Source organism: Hyperolius riggenbachi, chromosome 12, assembly GCF_040937935.1.
Source record: "Hyperolius riggenbachi isolate aHypRig1 chromosome 12, aHypRig1.pri, whole genome shotgun sequence".
In the NCBI taxonomy this organism is placed as follows: Eukaryota; Metazoa; Chordata; class Amphibia; order Anura; family Hyperoliidae; genus Hyperolius; species Hyperolius riggenbachi.
In genome coordinates, this window is record NC_090657.1 from 166,055,196 (window position 1) to 166,079,847 (window position 24,652).

General features: G+C 45.0%; 1 long non-coding RNA gene across 1 annotated transcript in view; it reads right to left on the reverse strand.

The window, feature by feature from the left end:
- Nucleotides 1-243: 243 nt before the first annotated feature.
- The window catches only part of LOC137541802 (uncharacterized), a 1,009,411-nt gene continuing 985,002 nt past the window's right edge, over nucleotides 244-24,652 (reverse strand). Inside the window, exon 10 of the long non-coding RNA XR_011025275.1 lies at nucleotides 244-316. This is a non-coding gene — a long non-coding RNA (uncharacterized lncRNA). The remainder of the gene's footprint in view (nucleotides 317-24,652) is intronic.

Genomic DNA, 24,652 nt, shown 5'->3' on the forward strand with positions numbered 1-24,652 from the left:
CCAGCAACAGCTTAAGTCCGAGCTAAACTGATGGATCTCAGTGTCTCTTAAATATACTACAGATATGGTATCCGCCTCTATTGGGCATTAACTCTCACCTCCCCCTGTCTATTAGGCATATCCATGTTCCCTCCAAACTTTCCCATAGCCATCCACCATTGTCCTGTGTGAATGCAAGCCCTACTCGCTGCATGTGTATATGTGGCTAGACAGCTACATGAGGCACTGACCTCACTATCGTGACATCATTTCCGGTGGGGGCGGATCCGGCAGTGGTAACCATGGCAGTGAAAAACGCCACCCTGGCAATTCAGAGCTGAAAAATATAAACACAGCGGGGATCAGGGTCGGACTGGGACACTGGGGGCTCACCAAAGAAATTCCAACCTGGGGCCCACACATCCCATGTTTGCGGTGAAAAAAGGGTGTGACCATGCACCGGAAGGTGTGAGTGATGATGATGTATTATGGACAGGGCCAAATGTACATGATCTTAGCAGCATTGTAATTCAGAGACACTGCTGCCCAGCAAAACTTTGCATAGAGTCCCCTCCTTCAATATAAAGTAATGTCCTTCTTTGCAGAAGTTGCGACCGCATCGGGGCCCTTGGGCCAAAGGGGCCCCGAAGGGCCCTCCCTCAACTACAGTATTACCTCTCTATTGGTCCTGTGCTCATAATAATCACTTCTACAGATACTTTGAACAGTGGTAATCATTAACAAGCTATTTCCCATCCCCTTCTTGCACCTGCAGGCAGCAATTGGAGCTCTGTCAGACAAGGAGGGGGGGCTCACCAGAGACCTGGAGGCAGGGCCCACCGAGGGAAAAAACTGTACTACTGTGGCCCAGTCCGACCCTGGCGGGGATGCAGAAATGGCATTATATATATATATATATATATATATATATATATATATACACACAAACACACACACTTATACCATCATGTCATATGTCAGTTCAGGAACCCCGTAAATTACAGCTACTACATGAGCTATGTGGGTGTCTTCTTTCCTTCCTATGTATTTTATTAAAGCGAACCTGAGGTGAGAGGGATATGGAGGGCTGGAGGCTGCCATATTTATTTCCTTTTAAAGGATACATCCAGTAAAAAAAAAAAATCCACTTACCTGGGGCTTCCTCCAGCCGCTGGCAGCTGTCCTGTGCCCTCGCCGCAGCTGACATCAGGACCATACTGCACAGGCGTAGAATTAGTGTGCCCGCGCAGTACAGTCCTGATGACGTCAGCATGACCACGTGACTCGTGTGGTGAAGCACAGAAGAAGCCGACTTGGAACCTGACCTGGCGAGGTCGGCTTCTGCAGAGGAGGAGACCGGGAGCCACTGGAGCTGTAGTTGAGGGCACAGGATGGCTGCCAGAGGCTGGAGGAAGCCCCACAAGTGGATTTTTGTTTTTTATTAGCCTGGACGTATCCTTTAAGCAATACCAGTTGCCTGGCTGTCCTGCTAATCCAGTGTCTAATACTTTTAGCTATAGCCCCTGAACAAGCATGAAGCAGATAATGTACTCTGACTCGGCTGACTAAGGTTTTACTCGATTAGCCATATTCTTGTTCCAGGGTTTTCACTCAGACACTACTTATACCAGAAGATCAGCAGGGCTGCCAGGCAACTGGCATTGTTTACAAGGAAATAAATCCCTCTCACCTCAGGCTCCCTTAAAGGCCTAAAAGAGATTTTTCTTATGGACTCTAATGGAAATTTCCAGCAGAATTTGTAACTGGTTGTTCTGCATCATTTTAGGGCTCTCCACCTTAAAGAGGAGCTCCAATGAAAATAATGTTATTTTAAAAAAAGTGTTTATTTTTACAATAATTATGTATAAATGATTTAGTCAGTGTTTGCCCATTGTAAAATCTTTCCTCTCCCTGATTTATATTCTGGAATTTATCACATGGTGACATTTGTACTGCTGGCAGGTGATGTCACTGGAAGGAGATGCTGCTTGCTTTTTTGGCATTTGGAAACAGCTGTTATTTCCCACAATGCAACAAGGCTCCCATAGTGTGATGTTAGGACCTCAGAGCTGTGAGGCGCTGACATCACACTGTGGGAGGGGTTTCACCACAAAATCAGCCATACAAAGCCCCCTGATTATCCGTTTGTGAAAAGTAATAGATTTCTCAAGGGAAAGGGGGTATCCGCTACTGATTGGGACGAAGTTCAATTCTTGGTTACGGTTTCTATTTAAAATCTTGCTTAGCTTCATTATTGCACCTCACTGCTGCACTCCGCACATCTTCTCAGAGCGACAGTGACAGATATACAATAGATTTGATCCACATTACGTTGTCCTGCCCCTGAACCATGTCCTCCCCCCGGAAAGCTATTACAAATGAGCTCCGACATTTTAGAGGTCTTTGAGCTAATAAAGGAGATGGGCAGCACAACTGTCTCTCTGTGGGGTCTCCAGTGAATGTCGATGACCACAAGTATCACTCGCCAAAACAAATCCATCAGTGTGACCATTTCATTTATTGGCCATCTGTCAGGCCTATCCACAGCTCTCTGTAGCGTCCATAACCCAATGAAGCCACAATTAACCCTGCTAATTCTATTCCTAGATTTATTAGCAGTCATAGATATTCGCTGGGTATCCAGACAGCAGATGTTTTGCTGAATTTCTTCTTCGGTATTTACGAAAGTCTCACCTTCGATTTTTTTCCCTTTCCTCATTTTATGATCTTCATTAAATATAAGTTTGGGCACTTCAGTTAGCTGAGAGCTAATTAAAACAAACAAATTCTTCCCTGACTTTTACAAGCTATTCCCCACAGCACTTGCGACAAGAGAACTCATTAAATGGTGTTAAAGTAGGGCTCCGGGCAAACAGCTGAATCCACAGCTAAAATATGATGCCTGCATGGACTGCTTTACCCACCAAAAGACATGCGATATGCTCAGCCAGCCTGTGTATTCCCACACCTCTGCCACACTGCATAGCCAGCAAGGCGACAATAATAATAATAATAATAATAATAATAATAGCATTAAGGCAATACAGATTTTCCCTGTTTCAGATAGCTTATGTCAATGGTTCTTGTGATTGTAACAGGCTCATCTAAAAACAAAAGGAGACCAGGAGCCCAATGGATTCAGGAAAGCAAATTGCTAAGGATGTATATACTCACAAAGGTGGGTTGCAAATCCTTGCAGCCACCATCAGAGCACGCGGGAAATTAACCACCCTTGCTCCGCTTTTCAGGTCTGTGACAGGAACTGGGTGGTCGCACTCCGAATGTTCTTAAGGACAACTATTAAAAACTATCACCTCTAAAGAGGTATGACAAAACACTTAAAATAATGCATAAAATATATACTAATAAGCTGTTAATCTTATAAACAAAGAGACAATCTTACCTCTCAAAGAATTTGGACCAGTTTATTGAAAAAAAGGTGTCTTATTAGAGCACATAAAACTGACAACGCGTTTTGCGGGTGCTTGCCTGCTTCCTCAGATCAGGGAAATAACAGGTGCCTTAACGGCTATGGCTGTGTAGCAAGCATGAGTGTCTCTTTTCCCTATTTCAGTTCTACAGCTTTCTGTGCTAATCGCTTATTCATGGTAAAACGACTTAACAGTGACTCTGTTTAGTTATACAGAATACCCAGACAGCACATGGTGACACGGAACAACAAGGAAAGGGGCTAAAAGAACCCAAAAAGCACTGTTAGTAAAAAGCAATGCTGAATATAATTTTGCCTTCATAAAACTGAAAGGATTTGTGATAATTCCACTTTAAAGTAAACTTGAGCCAAAGAAGGAAATACTTACCTAAGAAAAGGGAAACCTCTGGATCCTATAGAGGCTACCTTGCTCCATTCACCACTTGCTGGGACCCCCCAGAAGTTCCGGGCTTCGCTCCTCTGCAAGCAAGACATGGCCAAGCTGCACCCACACCAGCACGGCTTTGCCTGCACAATAGCATGGAGCGCTTATGCTCAAGTGGCCCTGGCTTGCTGCGCAGGTGTGGCCATACTCACGTGGGCGGGAGCAGTACGACCATGCTCATGTTTGAAGAAGAGTGTGGACCCGATCAGATTACCGATGAAACCTTGTCGGTAATCTTTGGAGGAACTCGGTGACAGAGGACTAGAGGAAGCCTCATTAGGATCCAGAGGCTTCCCCATTCTTAGTTACGTATGTGTTTCTGAAACCGAGTTTCAGCTCAGGGATGCTTAACTACCTTAAGACCGCTCCACGCCTATGGGCGTGGCCACGGCGGCAGCCCCAGGACCGCCTAACGCCGATTGGCGTCAAGCCCTGGGGCTGCAGTTTGCAGGAGATTGCGCGCAGGAAGCGCGCTCATCCCCTCCGCCCCCTCTTCAGCTATCGCCGCTCGGAAGACTGTTGGCGTGATCGCCGTCTATTTACATGTACAGCGCTACGATCGGCAGCAGCGCTGTACTGGGGACAGCCGTGTCACACGGCTGTCCCCTCCTGAGGCTGGGGAGTGATCGGCTATCATAGGCTAAAGCCTATGACAGCCGATCACCCTGATTGGCTGGCGGGGGGAAGGAGGGAGGAAGCAGGGGAAGACAAATTGAAAAAAGCAATTTTTATTCAAAAATAAACAACACAAATATTTATAAAAAAAAACAAAACAAAACTGTGGAGTGATCAAACACCCCCCCCCCCTCCCAACAGAGAGCTCTGTTGGTGGGGGGGTGGATCACTTGTGTGCTGTGTTGTGTGGCTCTGCAGCTTGGCCTTAAAGCTGCAGTGGCCAATTAATAAAAAAACAGCCTGTCTTTAGGGGGGTTTAGCACTGTGGTCCTGAAGTGGTTAAAAGAGGAACTTTACTGATGACATTAAAAAGCTAGGAGTTAAAAAAACATATAAAGCATGATACTCCCTGAGTAATCTGTTCATTTACTGCTGGCAGGCATGAAACAAAACAAACAGCACAAACTGCCCTCATCTATAAATGTGATAAAATGGTTGTTTTATATAATGCACAGAGGGAAATGCTGCTTACTTGGCAGTTGGCAACAACCGTTATGTCCCACAATGCAACAAGGTGCACAGACTGGAAACAATTAGGGCCAGGGCCCTGACATCACACGGTGGGAGGGGTTTCACCACAAAATCATCCACACAGACATCTCTGATGCACTATTAGAGAAAAGGTAAATATTACTCATGGAAAAGGGGTATCTGCTACTGATTGAGATGAAGATTAATCCTGGGCTATAGAGTAAAATGGAAAATCCTTTCCTTCTCTTGCCAAGGTCGGGCCCCAATAGCCCTTCTGCATATATGGCTTGATGACTCCACAAGCGCATTCTCCCCTCACACTGGCAGGCGGCAGCGGCAGAGCAGTGAATTCCTTGTTATTTTCATGACTTCACAATTCTTGAGAATGGCTGAAGCTGCTAAACAACGTACACCCCGTGCGAGGCTGAATGCATTCCTCACCACAACAAAGCAAGAGCTTCTACTTCCAGGATAATTCTTCTTCCTGAATCCTCTGCAACAAGAGGCCATTGCTGATCTCACTTTGTAGCCGGACGACAATTCTTCAAGTTTATAATACATCTTCATCCGGCATAATGTTCTCATTGAAGACGTGAATGACAACTTGCCAGTGACACAAGGTCTGCCACAGGTATGCACACTGAGGAGGCTTAGAAAGCCGAATAAAACCTTTCATTTCAATCATCCTCTGTGCTGGAAAAAAACAGTCAACACACAACTAAAAGTATGCATAAAACAAAAAGATTATTCTCATGCCAGAAAAGGCGTGTCAACTGGATACATTTTAAGCATTCACAATTTTGTTCACAATTTGTCTTGTCCCATATGCATACCTCCCAGAAAGAGGGACACTTAAGCCCCGTTCACACTGCACGCGTTGCCATCCGGATTTCGGCAACGCGTGCAGGAGGCAAACACGTACGACATCAGACAGTGCGTAGACTGCACTGTCTGATGTTCACACTGCATGTGTCCTGGACCAGTGCGGTCCGGGAACGCATGCTGCACGCATTTTTTACCAAAACGCGCGGGTGACCAATTCACTTCAGTGAATGGGATCAGCCACGCAATGCATAGACACTCAGATGGCGTGCGTTTGTACGCGTTGCATTCCGAACACACGGCAATCTGCGTCTCATGATGTGAAACACAGCCTTAAGCCACACTCCTGCCACACCCCTAATCACCCCACCCCCGAAAACCCCTTAGGTTCCGTTCACATATAAAATCGCAAAACGCTAGCGATTACCGCTAGCGTTTTTCGGGAGTGATTTTTCCGCGATTAACGCAGAAAAAACACTGGACACTAGCACTTTGGGAGTGATCATGATTAGCCGTTCTATACATGCTAATCGTGATCGCTCAGGAATACGCTGCAATGTAACGCATTTGCGGGTATTGCTAACCGCAAAACGCAGCGATCGTGACAGTGAGAACACTGCCATGGGATTAAATGGCTAGCGGTTTTTAAAAAAACGCTAGCGGTTTGCAGTGAGTGTGAACTAGCCCTTAGTCATGCATACCATAAAGATTTCATAAGGCAAGTATGTTGTTTTGTCATTCCAACCACACTGGTCCTTTCTATTCTGGTTCCTTTTCCTTCATATTAACATTTGAATATAAGAATTATATCAATTTAAAGGATGAGAATGAAGTTTAGAGTCGATTAAACATATTTTTCTGTAGAAAAAGACATATATTTAAGTAGATCTGTACATCAGCCTTGAAAGTAGGACACATGAGGAGGAAAGAGGGACAGCGGGATTGGGTTCCCAAAGAGGGACTGTCCCTCCAAAAAAGGGACAGTTGGGAGCTATGCATATGTGGTCTCTATAACTCCTGCAAGTTCTACCACACCGACCTACCATGAATCTTCATGAATCTCACACGATTCGGGTGGGAAAATCTGGGGGGCGGCATTTGGACAAAGAATTTAGGCCACCTGGCGTCTGCCTCCTCCCCACTCTTCCTGCCACACACACACTACCTTTTTCATCCCCCCAACTGCCACTTTTCCCTATAATATAGGCAGGTACGGTGTCAATATATGCCTCTTATCTAGGCATGCTAGAGTAAAACCAATCACCAGCGAGAGATCACCATGGCCAGTCAGAGGGGAAGCTTTGGCACACGACCAATCAGGCAAGGGTGCTGGTACTAGACTGACTAATCACAGCAGCCCACCGCTGTTTTTGCTAACTGGTGACGGTGGTTATTGGGGGTGGGACCACAGAATCGTCATTGGGCCAATCACTGCACTCGATCAGTAGCAGTGACATCTGATAGGTCATGGCTACGATCAGCCCAGGAGTTTGCTTCGGGCATCAGAATGTTCATCAGACTAACTCAATTATCACTGAATCCATTAGTCTAGTTACCCATTTCTCTTTATCTTGTTCACTTATCCATAAGTAGTTGTCAGATTTTAGTCTGAACACAATTCAAGTAATATGCTGCTGATGACTTTCGAAGGAGAAAAAGTAGGTATAGCTTATTATTATTATTATTATTTTTGATTTATATATGATGCTCCTATTTAAAGAGAATCCAAAGGTGAAAATAAACTAGCTAGATAAACAATTGTATTTATTCTCCTACTCCTAAAAATGACTCTTTTTTAGATATGCTATAGTATTTATTTTATTTGAACATGTACAAAGTAGATTGAATGTTTTATCATCGGCTCAGTGACAGCCTATTGAGTGTACCAGTTAAAATACACACACTATTGACCCTTTTCTGTCTCTTCTCTGCCCTCAGAAGTTGTATTCTGCCAGGAAAATATTTATGGCTGTAATTCGCTTATCAGTGAGGCTTACTATATTTCTGACAAGGTACCAGCAAGACAGAAACTCTCAATTGCATGCCTGAAAATTAACACTTTCAGGCAACAAAAGAAAAAAAAAGTAAAGAAAAGCCTGTTTATTAATATGTGTTGCACTGTATGTACACGTTTATTTCATCGTGTATCATGTTGCCTCGGGTACACTTTAAAGAGCTTGATGTACAAAGTAATGAGTGAAATACATATTTGATCCCCTATCAAAAGATGACTTAGTACTTGGCATTATTTACCAGCACTTCAGGAAATCTCTCAATCCCATAATTATTTTCTAGCAATCAAGAAAAGAAGCCAATCATGGTCAAGGTAAATATATAAAATATAATCAATACTTCATACACATATAGTACAAAAGTGAAAAATGAATTTTATTCAACAAAACCAATAAAACAGGTTAAACAAGTTTAAAATCTCCCAATTGAAACCTATGGTCCTTGGTAATCCAACCCAGATATTAATAACTAGATCACAAAAAAGTGTACCAATCATATGCAGGCATAGATAGCAGGCTGAGGAGTTTCCATTAGTGCAAAAAGAATGCTCAGAAATCCGTTCTCACTGTGCTTAAAAATAGTGAAAAAATAAAAAAATTCAAAAAAATGTACAATCCATTAAAGTGCATAAGCAGCAAAAAGCAGAATTAATCACGTGTAATCACATATCCGTGCACACGGCATATAGGGCTGCGTGCATATGCAACTCCAGGGAAGAACACAGGGAGATGCACATGCACACAAATCCCACAGCAGATGCACATGCACAATTTGTGTGCATGTGCATCTCCATGTGTTCTTCCCTGGAGTTGATATGCACACAGCCCCACATGCAGTGCGCACGGATATGCGATTACATGTGATTGATTCTGCTTTTTGCTGCTTATGCACTTTAATGGATTGTAAGATTTTTTTGAATGTTGGATTTTTTCACTACTTTTAAGCACAGTGAGAACGGATTTCTGAGCATTCTTTTTGCACTAATGGAAACTCCTCAGCCTGCTATCTATGCCTACATATGATTGATACACTTTTTTGTGACCTAGTTATTAATATCTGGGTTGGATTACCAAGGACTATTGGTTTCAATTGGGAGATTTTAAACTTGTTTTAATCTGTGTTTTATTGGATTTGTTGAATAAAATTCATTTTTCACTTTTGTACTATATGTGTATGAAGTATTGATTATATTTTATATACTTACCTTGGCCATGATTGGCTTCTTTTCTTGATTGCTAGTTTATGCTTATTAGCCAATAAGGTCGAATACCGTGTTTAAACTATATTATATAAGACCCTAGAGTCTGAATCGCCCTCTTTTTTGTATTTAAGTCAAATAATTATTTTCCCCGCTGTATACTGAAATGGTACAGGTGACGTAAAACAGAGGAACGCAATCAGGTAATTTATGCGAGGACCGTGTTCTGTAAATTGCATATATAGAAGATCATAAGAAATACAGATATATTTAAAACACTGCCTGCTTGTTCATATATACACATCGGTAGACAGGAGTGACATCTGTGTCATGTCTGCCATTGCATTCAGTACTGCTGAACTGATTATTCTTCTCTGGTATGTTGCATTCCCACATTTGTCACACTAGATTGCTTTAAATACATGTATACTTTTCTCTGCAATCGTGGTTTTCCATGGCAGCCTTTCCCACCTGTCACCTCCGCCGTCAAATCCACCACTAGGAAGTCAATCTAATTAAAGGCAATATGACCCTGAGCTGTGGATTCACTAATGATTGGGAATGAGGAGGATGTGCCCTCTCTTCAGGTTCATACAGACATGAGTCTCTTTTCCCAACACAAATTTAATTACACCAGTTAATGGGGAGGCGTCAGGGTGAGAATTACCCCATACGTGTCAGTGGAGCTGATCTCTGAGGACACTTTACACATTGGCTGCATTTATCACACACAGATGAAATCATGGCAGGCTTATATATCACAAACAGGTTTATCACACATGGGGGGGTTTATGCACTAAACTGCGGACAACTGAAGCGAGAAGTATGTGGAGGCTGTCATATGTATATCCTTTTAAGCAATACCAGTTGCCTGGCAGTCCTGCTGATCCCCTGCCTCTAATACTTTTAGCCATAAACCCTGAACAAGCATGCAGCAGATCAGCATTATTGTCAGATCTGACAAGATTAGCTGCATGCTTGTTTCTGGTGTGATTCAGATACTACTGCAGCCAAATTGACCAGCAATCTAGTATTGTTTGACAGGAAATAAATAAGGGGGGGGGGGGGACCCCTGCTTAATGCAGTTCAGTGCGTACACACAAAGCTGTGAAATATTCTTTTGTTAATGTTTTCAGTTTGGGATCTTTTCAATTCTTCCTGCTGAATTCTTGACTTTTTTTGCACATTCATCCACAGGCATAACTGTAAATATTGCCCCCTCCCCAGCAAAACTTTGACAGGGCCTCCCCCAGTGCTCACATCCTCTCCTTCCCTGTGTACACTGAAAAAGGGTGTCAGCAAATGTGGGCACCAAGAGAAGCCATTAGCATAATATCAGCCAAATTACTGATATTCTACTGCTGGGCACTGGAAAATGGCAATAGTAGGATATCAGTAATATTAATGATTTTCTATGATCGTTCTATTTGAACTTCCTCTCATGCTACTCCTCCCCCATACCTATTCCTAACACTAAACGTCCCCTACCTATGGCTCACACTAAACACCCCCCACGGCAAACATCAGTGCCAAATGTGGGGTTCATCTACATAACAGCAAAACTATGTGTGCCTTATCAATTATTACCGTTGGCTAAATCAGGAGTTCAACAGCCAAACTCCATGCGCTACTTTCGGAATCCCTCCGCCATTATCCGTCCCTCCACTATTATCTGCGCAGGCACTCAATTTATGCCTACATCGTTCCTTCTGAAGGTATCTGCTCTGTTAATCTGCTGAGTTTAACTGTGTCTGGTACCACCCTAATTATACCCTGGGTACCGCTATAGCTGCATTTAACACTGCAGTCTATGGGAACGCGCACATTATCAGGTAACCACCACTAAATTTGTTGCTTCACCTCCCCTCCCCCTTCCTCCCCCCCCATCACCCCCCCCCACCCCCCCCCCCCCCACCCCCGTTTGTGAGCAGCCACAGTGTTTACCCAACCACATCAGTCACCATCACTTCCACCACCCATAACAAGTGTGGCCACACAAAACCCGAGTGCGTATTGTGGCAGTACTGTTGGGCACCGGATGGTGCTACTAGTAGTAAAATATTGGTAATAGATATTTTATTTTGCACCACCCAGCACCCATACTCACTTCAATGTTTCCGTCCTAGTGCCTAAAACCAAAACCTAATTCCTAAATCTTGTCCCCCTTCTAGATCCTAAAACAAGCCCCCCACCTAATGCTTAGACCTAACCCCCCCAGCACGCTATAAGTGCCTGAACTGAGCCTCCTAACCCTGGTGCCCAAACAACCGCCTAACCCTGACACCTGCCCATCCCCGCTCCCAAATGATCCTCCTAACCCCGGTGCCCAAACAACCTCCTAACCTTGATGCCTGCCCATTCCTGCTCACAAATGATCCTCCTAATCCTGGTGTTCAAACAACCGCCTAACCCTGACACCTGCCCATCCCAGCTCCAAAATGATCCTCCTTACCCTGGTGCTCAAGTGACAGCATAACCTTGACGCCTGCTCATCCCCACTCCCAAATGATTCTCCAAACCCCGGTGCACCAAACAACCGCCTAACCCTGATGCCTGCCCATCCCTGCTCCCAAATGATCCTCCTAACCCCAGTGCCCAAACTACTGCCTAACCCTGATGGCTGCCCAGGGCCCACCCTCGCTTCTAAATGATCCTCCTAACCCTGGTGCTCAAGCGACAGCATAACCTTGACGCCTGCTCATCCCCGCTCCCAAATGATTCTCCAAACCCCGGTGCACCAAACAACCGCCTAACCCTGATGTCTGCACATCCCCGCTCCCAAATGATCCTCCTAACCCCTGTGCCCAAACAACCTCCTAACCCTGAGTCCTGCCCATCCCAGATCCCAAATGACCTGATCTGATCATGATCATGAGGGAATGCATGAAAGGGGTGTATATATCAGAGGGCAAGAGTTTGGGGCTACTATTCAAGTCCAATCACCAGTCCCCATATGAAGAATATTTCTGGGTTTCTCCTATAAGACTGGCAATCTTGGGCAAACGTCAGCAGAATGTCAGAGGATAGTATGATGGGAATACTGGATTGGTATAGGTTCTCCATTATGACAATGCTGGATGCAGCAAGTCTCTCTTGCTCATCACATTCCTATCCCTATAGTTCTAGTACAGTAGAGGTTAATCAAGCCAACGTTCGTAGTCACGGCTCCCAAGATAACAATGACATCATGTTGAGGTACTTCCCCCACTTCATTCTGAGCCTCTCGCTCGTTCTTCATTGTTAATTGTTGAGAAGCTCTGAATCACAGATACTGTGAAATGCCTCCTTTTCAAGTCTTGTTGTGATATTTCTGCTGTTAGTCGACTTTTACTCCACAAAGAATGTTTCCGTGCCTTTCTTTGGAATCACTGCTATGCCCTGATAATGCTGCTCATCACACTGAATACAGAACTATTTCTTATGATGAAGCCCTGACTCTTCCCGACCAGCCAATCTGCTGACTCTCAGGATTCAGGATGTTCATGCTGGAACGCTATGGAGCTGAATTAAAATAAGCCAGAGACGAGTAAAGTTAAAAGAGTTATACATACCTGGGGCTTCCTTCAGCCCCATCCGCACGGATTGCTCCCACGCCGCCATCCTCAGTCTTCTGCAGCTCCGTTACCGGGTCCCGTAACTTCAGGCCAGTTGCTGCCAGTTTGACGCATGCGCAGTGTGCTCCTCCGTTTCTCTCCGGTGGAGAATAGTACTTGGCAGAACGCTCCCATGCGCATGCTCAGACTGGCTGCGACTGGCCAAAGTTAGGTGACCCGGTACCAGAGCAGGAGAAGGCTGAGGATGGCGGCGTGGGAGCGACCCGTGCGAATGGGGCTAGAGGAAGCCCCAGGTATGTATACAACTTATACTTTGTCTTGTCTCTGGTACACTTTAAGCCTGTCTGTCTCTGTCATGGGCCACCCTTCACAAGTTACCGCCTTATTCTGATCTTGCTAAGAGTAGTAAATAAGAAGGGACACTGACAAGGATTCCATTTGGTGTATTACATCATAAGCAGCAGAGACTTCTTAAAGGATCACTATCACAAAAACATTTAAAATTTAAAATACATGAAAGTACATAAACAAAAACTAAATTTCTCCAATAGTAAAATGTGCTTTAAATTACTTTTCTCCCATGTTGCTTTCACTTACAGTAATTAGTAGAAATCTGACAGAACTGAAAGGTTTTGGACTAGTTAATCTCTTCATGAGGAGTTCTCAGGGTTTTCTTTATATACAAAAGCACGTACTGGATGGCAGATGCTCCATCCAACTGCCAAAAAAGTGTACAAATAGGTAGGGAGGGACTTCCTGCTTCTTTGTATAGATCCTTTCCATGGAGTGCTTTTGTAAAGAATAAATGTAATACTGAGAATTCCCCATATAGAGATGGATTAGTCATAAACCTGTCAGTTCTGTCAGATTTCTACTAACTATAGTAAGTGACAGCGACATAAAAAAAAGTAATGTATGGCTCAGTTTACTTAGGAACAAATACAGTTTACATGTATTTTAACCACTTAACGACCACGGTCAGCCGATTGGCAGACCTAGGTGTTAAGTGGTTTTACATGGAGCAGCCTTTCCATGTCAGTTCACGGAGGGTGTCTCCGTGAACAACCTGCGAGCCACCGATCGTGGCTCGCAGGCGAAATGTAAACACGCGGGGAAGAAATCCCCGCTGTTTACATCATACGGCGCTGCTGCGATCTCCGTCCTGCGCCGCCCAGGGGAAAGAGAAGAGGGAGGGAAGGGGAAGGAGGCGTAAAATAGCTGCGGAGGGGGGCTTTGAGGACCTCCCCCCGCTGATCAAAAATAGCTGGCGGCGATCAGACCCCCCCCCCAGCAGGACATCCCCCTAGTGGGGAAAAAAGGGGGGGAAGTCTGGTCGCCCTGGCTGTCCGCTGATTTGTGCTGTGGGCTGGAGAGCCCACGCTGCACAGATCAGCGCAAACAAGCCCGGTCCTTAAGTGGTTAAATTTTTTCATGATAGCGGTCCTTTAAAGAGAACTCAAGCCAAAGTTGGGGTTAAAAAACATATGCTTACTCAAGAGGATGGAAGTCTCTGGATACTATAGATGCTTCCCATGTCCTCCTCACCAGGACCCTCTAGAAGATTCATGTTGCACTCCTCTTTTATGCATGAGCACAGCTGTGCCTGCGAGGTAGCATGGGGTAGATTGTGCACAAGTGTATCCAGCTTACAGCGCAGGCGTGCAGGCACAGTATGACCGCCCTTTTTCCTGAAGAGGAGCACAGCCCCGATCTTCAATCCACCAAGACCTTGTCAGATTTGTAGGTGGAGCTTGGCAATGGGGAACCAGAGGATGGCGTGGGAAACCTCTATAGGATCCAGAGGCTTCACTCATGTGAGGTCAGTATGTTTTTCTTACCCCAGGATTGCCTCGGGTATACTTCAGTCAAACTCTGGCCCACAGCGCCATAAGACTTGGCCCACCAGTCAAATCTCCTGCATCCTGCATTGTGGTTTTAAAAATCATTTAATGGCATTTTTGTTTTCTATTTCCCCACTATTTGAAGTGTCTTTAGTGATAAAACTGATGGTTTCTCATGGATTTCAACAGAGATTGCCAATAAGATGCAATAGGTTCACCTTGTAAGTAAAGTATCTTGGAGGTAGGTCAAACAAATATACTTCCTGGTGAATTGAACAGGCAGCCAGTGAAATTATTAGAATTAGGGATGGTCAATTAGATGTAAATAACTCTGAGTTGGTGCAGGAGTATTCAACTTCTGCATGCAAATTTAAGTAGGTTGAATATGGACTAACAGCTTTGGTTTTGAAACTGCACAAGTTTGTATACAAAATCTGCATAATCCTGCATCAACCCGAAATTATTTCCATCTCATTGACCATCCCTCATTAACATCTCACTGACCCACTCTAGTCTGCAACCATTGCTCATGTGAGTCACTGAATGAGATTTGAAGAGCCTATCCATTGCAGTTGTAGCTATGGTTTTCCAGGGCCGCATCTGTAGAACCAGGAAAACCCCAAGTCTTAAAAGAATTGCACGCTGCACTAAGCTGCCACTTACAGTAAGCTTTCGCCTACACTAAGCCACTGCCTACACAAAGCCACCGCCTACAATAAGCTGCTACCGACACTAAACCACTGCCTACACTAAGTCATCTACACTAAGCTGCCGCTTGCACTAAGCCACCACCTACACTAAGCCGCTATGACACTAAGCCACCACCTATGCTAAGCTGCCGCCTACACTAAGTCGCTACGACACTAAGCCGTCGCCTACACTAAGCTGCCTCCTACACTAAGACACACACCACCTACACTAAGCCACTGCCTAAACTAAGCCGCCGCTGACACTAAGCCACCACCGACACTAAGCTGCTGCATACACTAAGCCGCTACCAACACTAAGCCACCACCTATACTAAGCCGCTTACACTAAGCTGCCTCCTATAGTAAGCCACCACCTACACTAAGCCATCACCTTGTCTAAGTCACCACCTACACTAAGCCACCGCCTACACTGAGCCGGCGACCCTAAGCTGCTGCCCATAATAAGTTGTTGCCTACACTGAGCCACCTCCCACAGGCTCCATGCATACTTCCATCCTTCGGTTAGTATATAGGATATGCCATTTTGTGAGTAAAGTTGCTCACACATTACCTTCATTTATGAATTCTTCTGTGCTAGTAATTGTCTGGATTTTTTTACATAATTATCTAGGGATGTTATTCGAATCTCTTTTACATAAAGCAGAAAATAATGTGATTCAGGTTTAGTGGCCCGTTAATAAGCAGAAGATGGGCCGTAGTTCATGCTCTGCACAGGGGCCCGGCGGAGCTTAGCCCCGTAATATAGAGGCCCGTTAACTCCATTAAGGCTCTGAAGTGGCAGTAATAAGTCGTGTGCGGCTGCTCTGCTGCTCAGACAGGTGATGATAGAGGAAGCTGTGCGTCCCAGGTAATAGGAAATTCATTGCAGACCGTGCATGAATGAGCCGGAATTTTCAATTATGTTATTGCATATAAAACAACTGAATCTGTTCTCAAATCATGTTCTTTTGTCACTTAAGAAAATAGCTTTTCCATACTGCAGAGAGCAGCGGAGCTCGCAGTGGATTTTTTCCGTCTGTCAGCAAATAAAACTTTGACACCCACAATGTACAGCCGGCTCTATATTGTACCCGGCGCCCCGCTCAGCTTCTATAGGGCTCCATTACTCACAGCTGGATAGCATGGAACACATTAGTCTTTAGCTTTTCATATAAGGTGCCCCCATACAGCAGGTGGGCGGCAGTGACGGGGGTTGTGGGACGCAAGACGGATTGTTTGTTGTCTTTTTAAACAAGTTACAATTTAACAGCAAATAAAATAACATGTTCCCAATGATATAATAGCCATAAACATCAATAGGCCCGGGAAAGGGAATATACATGCATGTGTATAGAAGAAGGATATTTACTTGGTACACAAAGAAAGGGGAATAAAATGATCACTTTGTAGAGATAATAATATCATTCAAACAACAATAAGGCATAAAGCATAACAAAGGACAAAGCAGGACAATGCATACCAAGATTATATTTCTATTATTACTATTATTATTATCTGTTTATAGAGCACTGGTATCTTCTGTAACAATTTACAGAGTCCTGTCACTGTCAACTCAAGGTTCACAATCTATTCCTACCATAGTCATAGCCTAATGTCTTTCCATATTATTATTATGTATTTGTATAGCACTGACATCTTCTGCAGCACTAGGTGCCCGCGCATCACACGGCTCAGTTAACAGGTTATCTGTTGGTATTGACCTGAGGAAGCGTGCTGAGACCTGTGAAATGCGTTGTCTACAGTATAACCATGTTTTATAATAAAGACCCCTTTTTTTCCATCCATGTGAGTCTTCATTGGAGGTAAGACAACTCCTTGTTATATACCATAGAGTAAGTCTCTTTTTTCAATGAACCATTTGGGCATCTCCCCAACCATTTAGTTCAGTGTTACCCCACACCTCAATCAGAAGTGATAGCCCTTCCTACTCTTTAACTTGATTGACCAGTAGAAAGGACTACGGGAGGAGAGTGATCAAGCAGATCCAGCTGGTTCCGGGAAACCGAGTGGGAACGGTACTTTTCCACATGTCTGTATGGTGGTTGCAGGACTGCAACCCGCCTTTGTGAGTATTCATTACCCAAACATTGTGTTCTTCATCTGCACCTAATGATATTGCCACCATTGTGCTCCCGGTTTCCCCTTTCTTATAGGAATCAGGATTTATACTTCCCTTGTGAAGTGATCTCCCGAGACCTGCACCACCACTCAACTCAAGGAAGTTCACAATCTATTCCTACCATAGTCATAGTCTAACATCTTTCCATATTATTATTATGTATTTATATAGCACTAACATCTTCTGCAGCACATTACAGAGTACATAGTCATGTCAATGACTGTCCTCAGAGGAGCTCACAATCTAATCCTGCCATCGTCATAGTTCAATGTCCTACCACATTATTATTATTATGTATTTATACAGTATAGTACTTACATATTCTGCAGCACTTTACAGAGTACAAAGTCAAGTCACTGACTTTTCTCAAAGGAGCTCACAATCTAATACTACCATAGTCATAGTGTAATGTCCTACCATATTATTATTATGTATTTATGGCACTGACATCTTCTGCAGCACTTTACTGAGTACATAGCCATGTCACTGACTGTCCTCAGAGGAGCTCACAATCTAATACTGCCATACTCAAAGTCTAATGTCCTGACATACTATTATTATTATTATTATTATTATTATGTATTTATATCCGGTTCAGCGCCGCGGTCCGAAAATCTCATGCATCCGAGCAACGTTCACCTCCCATTCATTCGCCTATAACTTTATTGCTACTTATCACAATGAATTGATCTATAGCTCGTTTTTTCCGCCACCAATTAGGCTTTCTGTGGGTGATACATTTTGCTAAGAGCCACTTTACTGTAAATGCATTTTAACAGGAAGAATAAGAAAAAAACGGAAGAAATTCATTATTTCTCAGTTTTTGGCCATTATAGTTTGAAATTAATATACGCTACCGTAATTAAAACGCATGTATTTTATTTGCCCATCTGTCCCGCTTATTATACCATTTAAACGATGTCCCTATCACAATTTATGGTGCCGATATTTCATTTAGAAATAAAGGTGCATTTTTTCAATTTGCGTCCATCACTATTTATAAGCTTATAATTTTAAATAATATAATAACATATTCTCTTGACATGCATATTTAAAAAGTTCAGACCCTTGGGTAACTATTTATGTTGTTTTTTTTTTTTTTTTAATTGTTGTTTTTTTTTTTTTTAAATAAAAAAAGTGTATGTGGGTAATTTTTGGTGTGGGAGGGAAACTGCTAATTTTAAATGTAAAATAATGTTTTTTTTTTATCAAAAATGTATGTGGGTGCAGTTTACTATTTGGCCACAAGATGGCCACAGTGAAAAAATTCCTAGATGCGAACCAGCTCGCATCTAGGAACTAAAATGCTGAGAAGTTGTTTCCTGGGGGCAGAAATACCGCGCTCTCTGGAGAGAAAGCGTCGGTATTTCTGCGGGGAAGTTAGATCGGTGAATGGGAATTATATTCCCATTCACTGATCGGGGGGCTAGCGGCGGGCAGCGGGAGCGCGCGCGGGGGCGCGCCCGATCGCGCGCACGAGCCGGCGGCAGCACCAGTGCCTATCTGGACGAGGAAGCTCGTCCAGATAGGCCGAACTGGATATAGCACTTACATATTCTGCAGGCTTAGGCTACAAAAAGATTTCCAAAGCCTTGAACATCCCACGGAGCACTGTTCAAGCGATCATTCAGAAATGGAAGGAGTATGGCACAACTGTAAACCTACCAAGACAAGGCCGTCCACCTAAACTCACAGGCCAAACAAGAAGAGCGCTGATCAGAAATGCAGTCTAGAGGCCCATGGTGACTCTGGATGAGCTGCAGAGATCTACAGCTCAGGTGGGGGAATCTGTCTATAGGACAACTATTAGTTGTGCACTGCGCAAAGTTGGCCTTTATGGAAGAGTGGCAAGAAGAAAGCCATTGTTAACAGAAAAGCATTGGAAATCCCGTTTGCAGTTTGCCACAAGCCATGTGGGGGACACAGCAAACATGTGGAAGAAGGTGCTCTAGTCAGATGAGACCAACATAGAACTTTTTGCCCAAAATGCAAAACGCTATGTGTAAACTACAGTAAACTAACACTGCACATCACTCAGAACACACCATCCCCACTGTCAAATATGGTGGTGGCAGCATCATGCTCTGGGGGTGCTTCTCTTCAGCAGGGACAGGGAAGCTGGTAAGAGTTGATGGGAAGATGGATGGAGCCAAATACAGGGCAATGTTGGAAGAAAACCTCTTGGAGTCTGCAAAAGACTTGAGACTGGGGTGGAGGTTCACCTTCCAGCAGGACAACAACCCTAAACATAAAGCCAGGGCAACAATGGAATGGTTTAAAACAAAACATATCCAAGTGTTAAAATGGCCCAGTCAAAGTCCAGATCTAAATCCAATCGAGAATCTGTGGCAAGATCTGAAAACTGCTGTTCACAAACGCTGTCCATCTAATCTGACTGAGCTGGAGCTGTTTTGCAAAGAATAATTGGCAAGGATTTCAGTCTCTAGATGTGCCAAGCTGGTAAAGACATACCCTAAAAGACTGGCAGCTGTAATTGCAGCAAAAGGTGGTTCTACAAAGTATTGATTCAGGGGGCTGAATAATTACGCACACCCCACTTTGCAGTTATTTGTTTGTAAAAAATATTTGGAATCAAGTATGATTTTTGTTCCACTTCTCATGTGTACACCACTTTGTATTGGTCTTTCATGTGGAATTCCAATAAAATGAATTCATGTTTGGGACAGTAATGTGACAAAATGTGGAAAACTTCAAAGGGGCCGAATACTTTTGCAAGCCACTGTATATAGCACTGACAACTTCTGAGCACTTTACAGAGTGCATAGGAATGTCACTGACTGTCCTCAGAGGAGCTCACAGTCTAATACTACCATAGTCATAGTCTAATGTCCTACCATATTATTATTATATGTATTTATATAGCACTGACATCTTCTGCAGCCCCATAACATTTTATCATTTTGCTTTCAGCTGAGTTGGAGATTTGCTCCTTTCCCATCACAATCTCTATTTCCCTTGCCTGAAATTTGCTTTAGTTACACTTCATAGACTTAAATAAAATTATATCTGTCTTGTTGTTTCTTAAATATCATTTTCCAACAGGAAAACTGGGTGTGGCGTCCTCACAGCGATTTAATGCAGCGAGCTCTGCAATGGTAAATGTGCTGCTGATCAATAGGCCGGTATTATGCTGGACGCGGTGATTGGGTGCAGGCAAACAACATCTATTTTAGCAATAATCGCCTCTAGTTCCAGTGTTCATTAAATGCCGGCTACGTATTAATGTGTCAATTGTGAGCAGCCAGAACAATGGAAGACGAATCCCCAATCATAAATTCATAGCCTTGTTCAGCAAGTCAGTATCCCTGGGAATCAATACCATATCCAGGGCAGAGAAGAAGAATGTATATTGTATCACGTAATGCCTCTATATCACCAGCTAAGAGCCATATTAATGTGTGCAAAGCATGAATCTTCACATCCCATCCTCAGATCCGTGTTTCTGCTCTTTAATCGCTGATCTCCCTTTTATAATAACCTACAAACTACCTTCACTTTCTTAACATTCTCAAATCTTAAGGAAGAGCTTCAGAATAAGTAGAAGAATAATATATAAAATATGTAGAGCTTAAATTTCCTTCCATTCTCCTGCCCCATGGAAAGGACCTCACCCCTAGAGTTGAGCCGAAACTCCGATTTTAGGTTCGCGAACCGGGTTCGCGAACTTTCGCGGAAAGTTCGGTTCGCGTTAAAGTTCGCGAACCGCAATAGACTTCAATGGGGATGCGAACTTTGAAAAAAAAAAAATAATTATGCTGGCCACAAAAGTGATGGAAAAGATGTTTCAAGGGGTCTAACACCTGGAGGGGGGCATGGCGGAGTGGGATAGATGCCAAAAGTCCCCGGGAAAAATCTGGATTTGACGCAAAGCAGCGTTTTAAGGGCAGAAATCACATTGAATGCTAAATGACAGGCCTAAAGTGCTTTAAAACATCTTGCATGTGTATACATCAATCAGGTAGTGTAATTAAGGTACTGCTTCACACTGACACACCAAACTCACCGTGTAACGCACCGCAAACAGCTGTTTGTGTAGTGACGGCCGTGCTGGACTGGTGCGCACCATGGCGAGAGTGCAGGTTTTGGTGGCTTTGGTGGCGGGTTCACAGAACAGGTATACAGTGGCGGGTCCACTGAACAGAACAGGTATACAGTGGCAGGTTCACTGAACAGGTATACAGTGGCGGGTCCACTGAACAGAACAGGTATACAGTGGCGGGTTCACAGAACAGGTATACAGTGGCGGGTCCACTGAACAGAACAGGTATACAGTGGCGGGTTCACAGAACAGGTATGCAGTGGCGGGTTCACTGAACAGGTATACAGTGGCGGGTCCACTGAACAGAACAGGTATACAGTGGCGGGTTCACAGAACAGGTATGCAGTGGCGTGTTCACTAAACAGGTATACAGTGGCGGGTCCACTGAACAGAACAGGTATACAGTGGCGGGTTCACAGAACAGGTATACAGTGGCGGGTCCACTGAACAGAACATGTATACAGTGGCGGGTTGACAGAACAGGTATACAGTGGCGGGTCCACTGAACAGAACAGGTATACAGTGGCGGGTTCACAGAACAGGTATACAGTGGCGGGTCCACTGAACAGAACAGGTATACAGTGGCGGGTTCACAGAACAGGTATGCAGTGGCGGGTTCACTGAACAGGTATACAGTGGCGGGTCCACTGAACAGAACAGGTATACAGTGGCGGGTTCACAGAACAGGTATGCAGTGGCGTGTTCACTAAACAGGTATACAGTGGCGGGTCCACTGAACAGAACAGGTATACAGTGGCGGGTTCACAGAACAGGTATACAGTGGCGGGTCCACTGAACAGAACAGGTATACAGTGGCGGGTTGACAGAACAGGTATGCAGTGGCAGGTTCACTTAACACAACAGGTATGCAGTGGCGTGTTCACTAAACAGGTATACAGTGGAGGGTCCACTGAACAGAACAGGTATACAGTGGCGGGTTCACAGAACAGGTATACAGTGGCAGGATCACTGAACAGGTATACAGTGGCGGGTCCACTGAACAGAACAGGTATACAGTGGCGGGTTCACAGAACAGGTATACAGTGGCGGGTCCACTGAACACAACAGGTATGCAGTGGCGTGTTCACTAAACAGGTATACAGTGGCGGGTCCACTGAACAGAACAGGTATACAGTGGCGGGTTCACAGAACAGGTATACAGTGGCAGGATCACTGAACAGGTATGCAGTGGCAGGATCACTGAACAGGTATGCAGTGGCAGGATCACTGAACAGGTATACAGTGGCGGGTCCAATGAACAGAACAGGTATACAGTGGCGGGTTCACAGAACAGGTATACAGTGGCGGGTCCACTGAACAGAACAGGTATACAGTGGCGGGTTCACAGAACAGGTATACAGTGGCAGGATCACTGAACAGGTATGCAGTGGCAGGATCACTGAACAGGTATGCAGTGGCAGGATCACTGAACAGGTATGCAGTGGCAGGATCACTGAACAGGTATGCACTGGCAGGATCACTGAACAGGTATGCAGTGGCAGGATCACTGAACAGGTATGCACTGGCAGGATCACTGAACAGGTATGCAGTGGGCTGAGGGCTCACTGAACAGAACAGGTATGCAGCCAGGAAAAGCTAAGCCTAACTAATCTTTCCCTAGAGACAGACAGCGGCTCGCCCTACTCTCTCTAATGCAGGCACACGAGTGGCCGTAATGGCCGCCGCTGCCTGCCTTATATAAGGGGGGGTGGGGCTCCAGGGGCTAGTGTAGCCTAATTGGCTACACTGGGCCTGCTGACTGTGATGTAGAGGGTCAAAGTTGACCCTCAGGTGCATTATGGGGCGAACCGAACTTCCGCAAAACGTTCGCGTGCGGCACCCGCACGCGAACCACCTAAGTTCGCGCGAACCACGTTCGCCGGCGAACCGTTCGGCCCAACTCTACTCACCCCTCTAAACCGCCTCTCTTAAAGCAGACCTGAATTAAGAACTTCCACTCTGCTCTTAACGATAAGCAATAGCATATTAAACTTTAAAGAAAAAATGTCTTTGTTACAGCTTATAGAGCTACTGCAATAAATCTGCAGTGTGTCTGCTTCCTGCTTTCATGGAATGAAAGCAGTACCACTTAAGGACCAGCCTATTTTCCTGAGATCGGTGCTGCGTGGGCTCTCCAGCCCACAGCACCGATTAGGATTGAGCCAGGGCGATCAGACTTTCCCCCTTTTTTCCACACTATGGCACCAGGGATGTCCTGCTGGGGGGGGGGGTATGATTGCCGCCGGCTTGCTGCGCTTTGCGGGGGGGCTCTTCAAAGCCCCCCTCCGCAGCGATTTCCGCCCTCTCTGCCCTTCCGTCCCTCTCCCTGTACCTTTGGGCTGTGCAGGACGGATATCCGTCCTGCGCCGGATAGGATAGGCTTTAGCCTATCAGATGCCGGCGATCCCCGGCCAATTAGAGGCCGGGGATCGCCGTTCTCCTTTACGCCGCTGCTGCGCAGCAGCGGCGTATGATGTTAACAGCGGGGATTTCTTCCCCACGTGTTTACATTACGCGTGCGAGCTGCGATCGGCGGCTCGCACACCATTCACGGAGACAGCCTCCGTGAACTGGCATGGAAAGGCCGCTCGAACGCTCATTTCCATGCTATACCACTAATGACCCGCCGACGCCTATCGGCGTTAGGCGGTCATTAAATGGTTAAGCTGTTCATGTTTAAGTTCATGTTTAAGTATAAGATGTGTCTGCCGAGGACTGCTGAATTCCTGAGCGGACAAAGCTGAGAGATCAAATTATAGTTGTGATAACTCACATATGAGAGGGATTTAGACAGATTTGAACACTGGGTGGATTTTTCTGAGTTTTCCTTATAACCTGTGTGTGAGTTTAGGTCCACTTTAACCACCCTGGCGTTCTATTAAGATCGCCAGGGCGGCTGCGGGAGGTTTTTTTTTAAATAAAAAAAAAAATATTTCATGCAGCAAACTGAAAGTTGGCTGCATGAAAGCCCACTAGAGGGCTCTCCTGTAGCGTACTTCCGATCACCTCCGGCAACCAGAAGTAACAAGGAAGGCTGCAATGAGCAGCCTCCCTTGTTTCGCTTACCTCGTCGCCATATCGACGAGCGGAGTGACGTCATGGACGTCAGCCGACGTCCTGACGTCAGCCGCCTCCGATTCAGCCCTTAGCGCTGGCCGGAATTGATTGGTCCGGCTGCGCAGGGCTCGGTGGCTGGGGGGACCCTCTTTCGCCGCTGCTCGCGGGGGATCGCCGCAGAGCGGCGGCGATCAGGTAGCACACGCGGCTGGCAAAGTGCCGGCTGCGTGTGCTGCTTTTTATTTTATAAAAATCGGCCCAGCAGGGCCTGAGCGGCG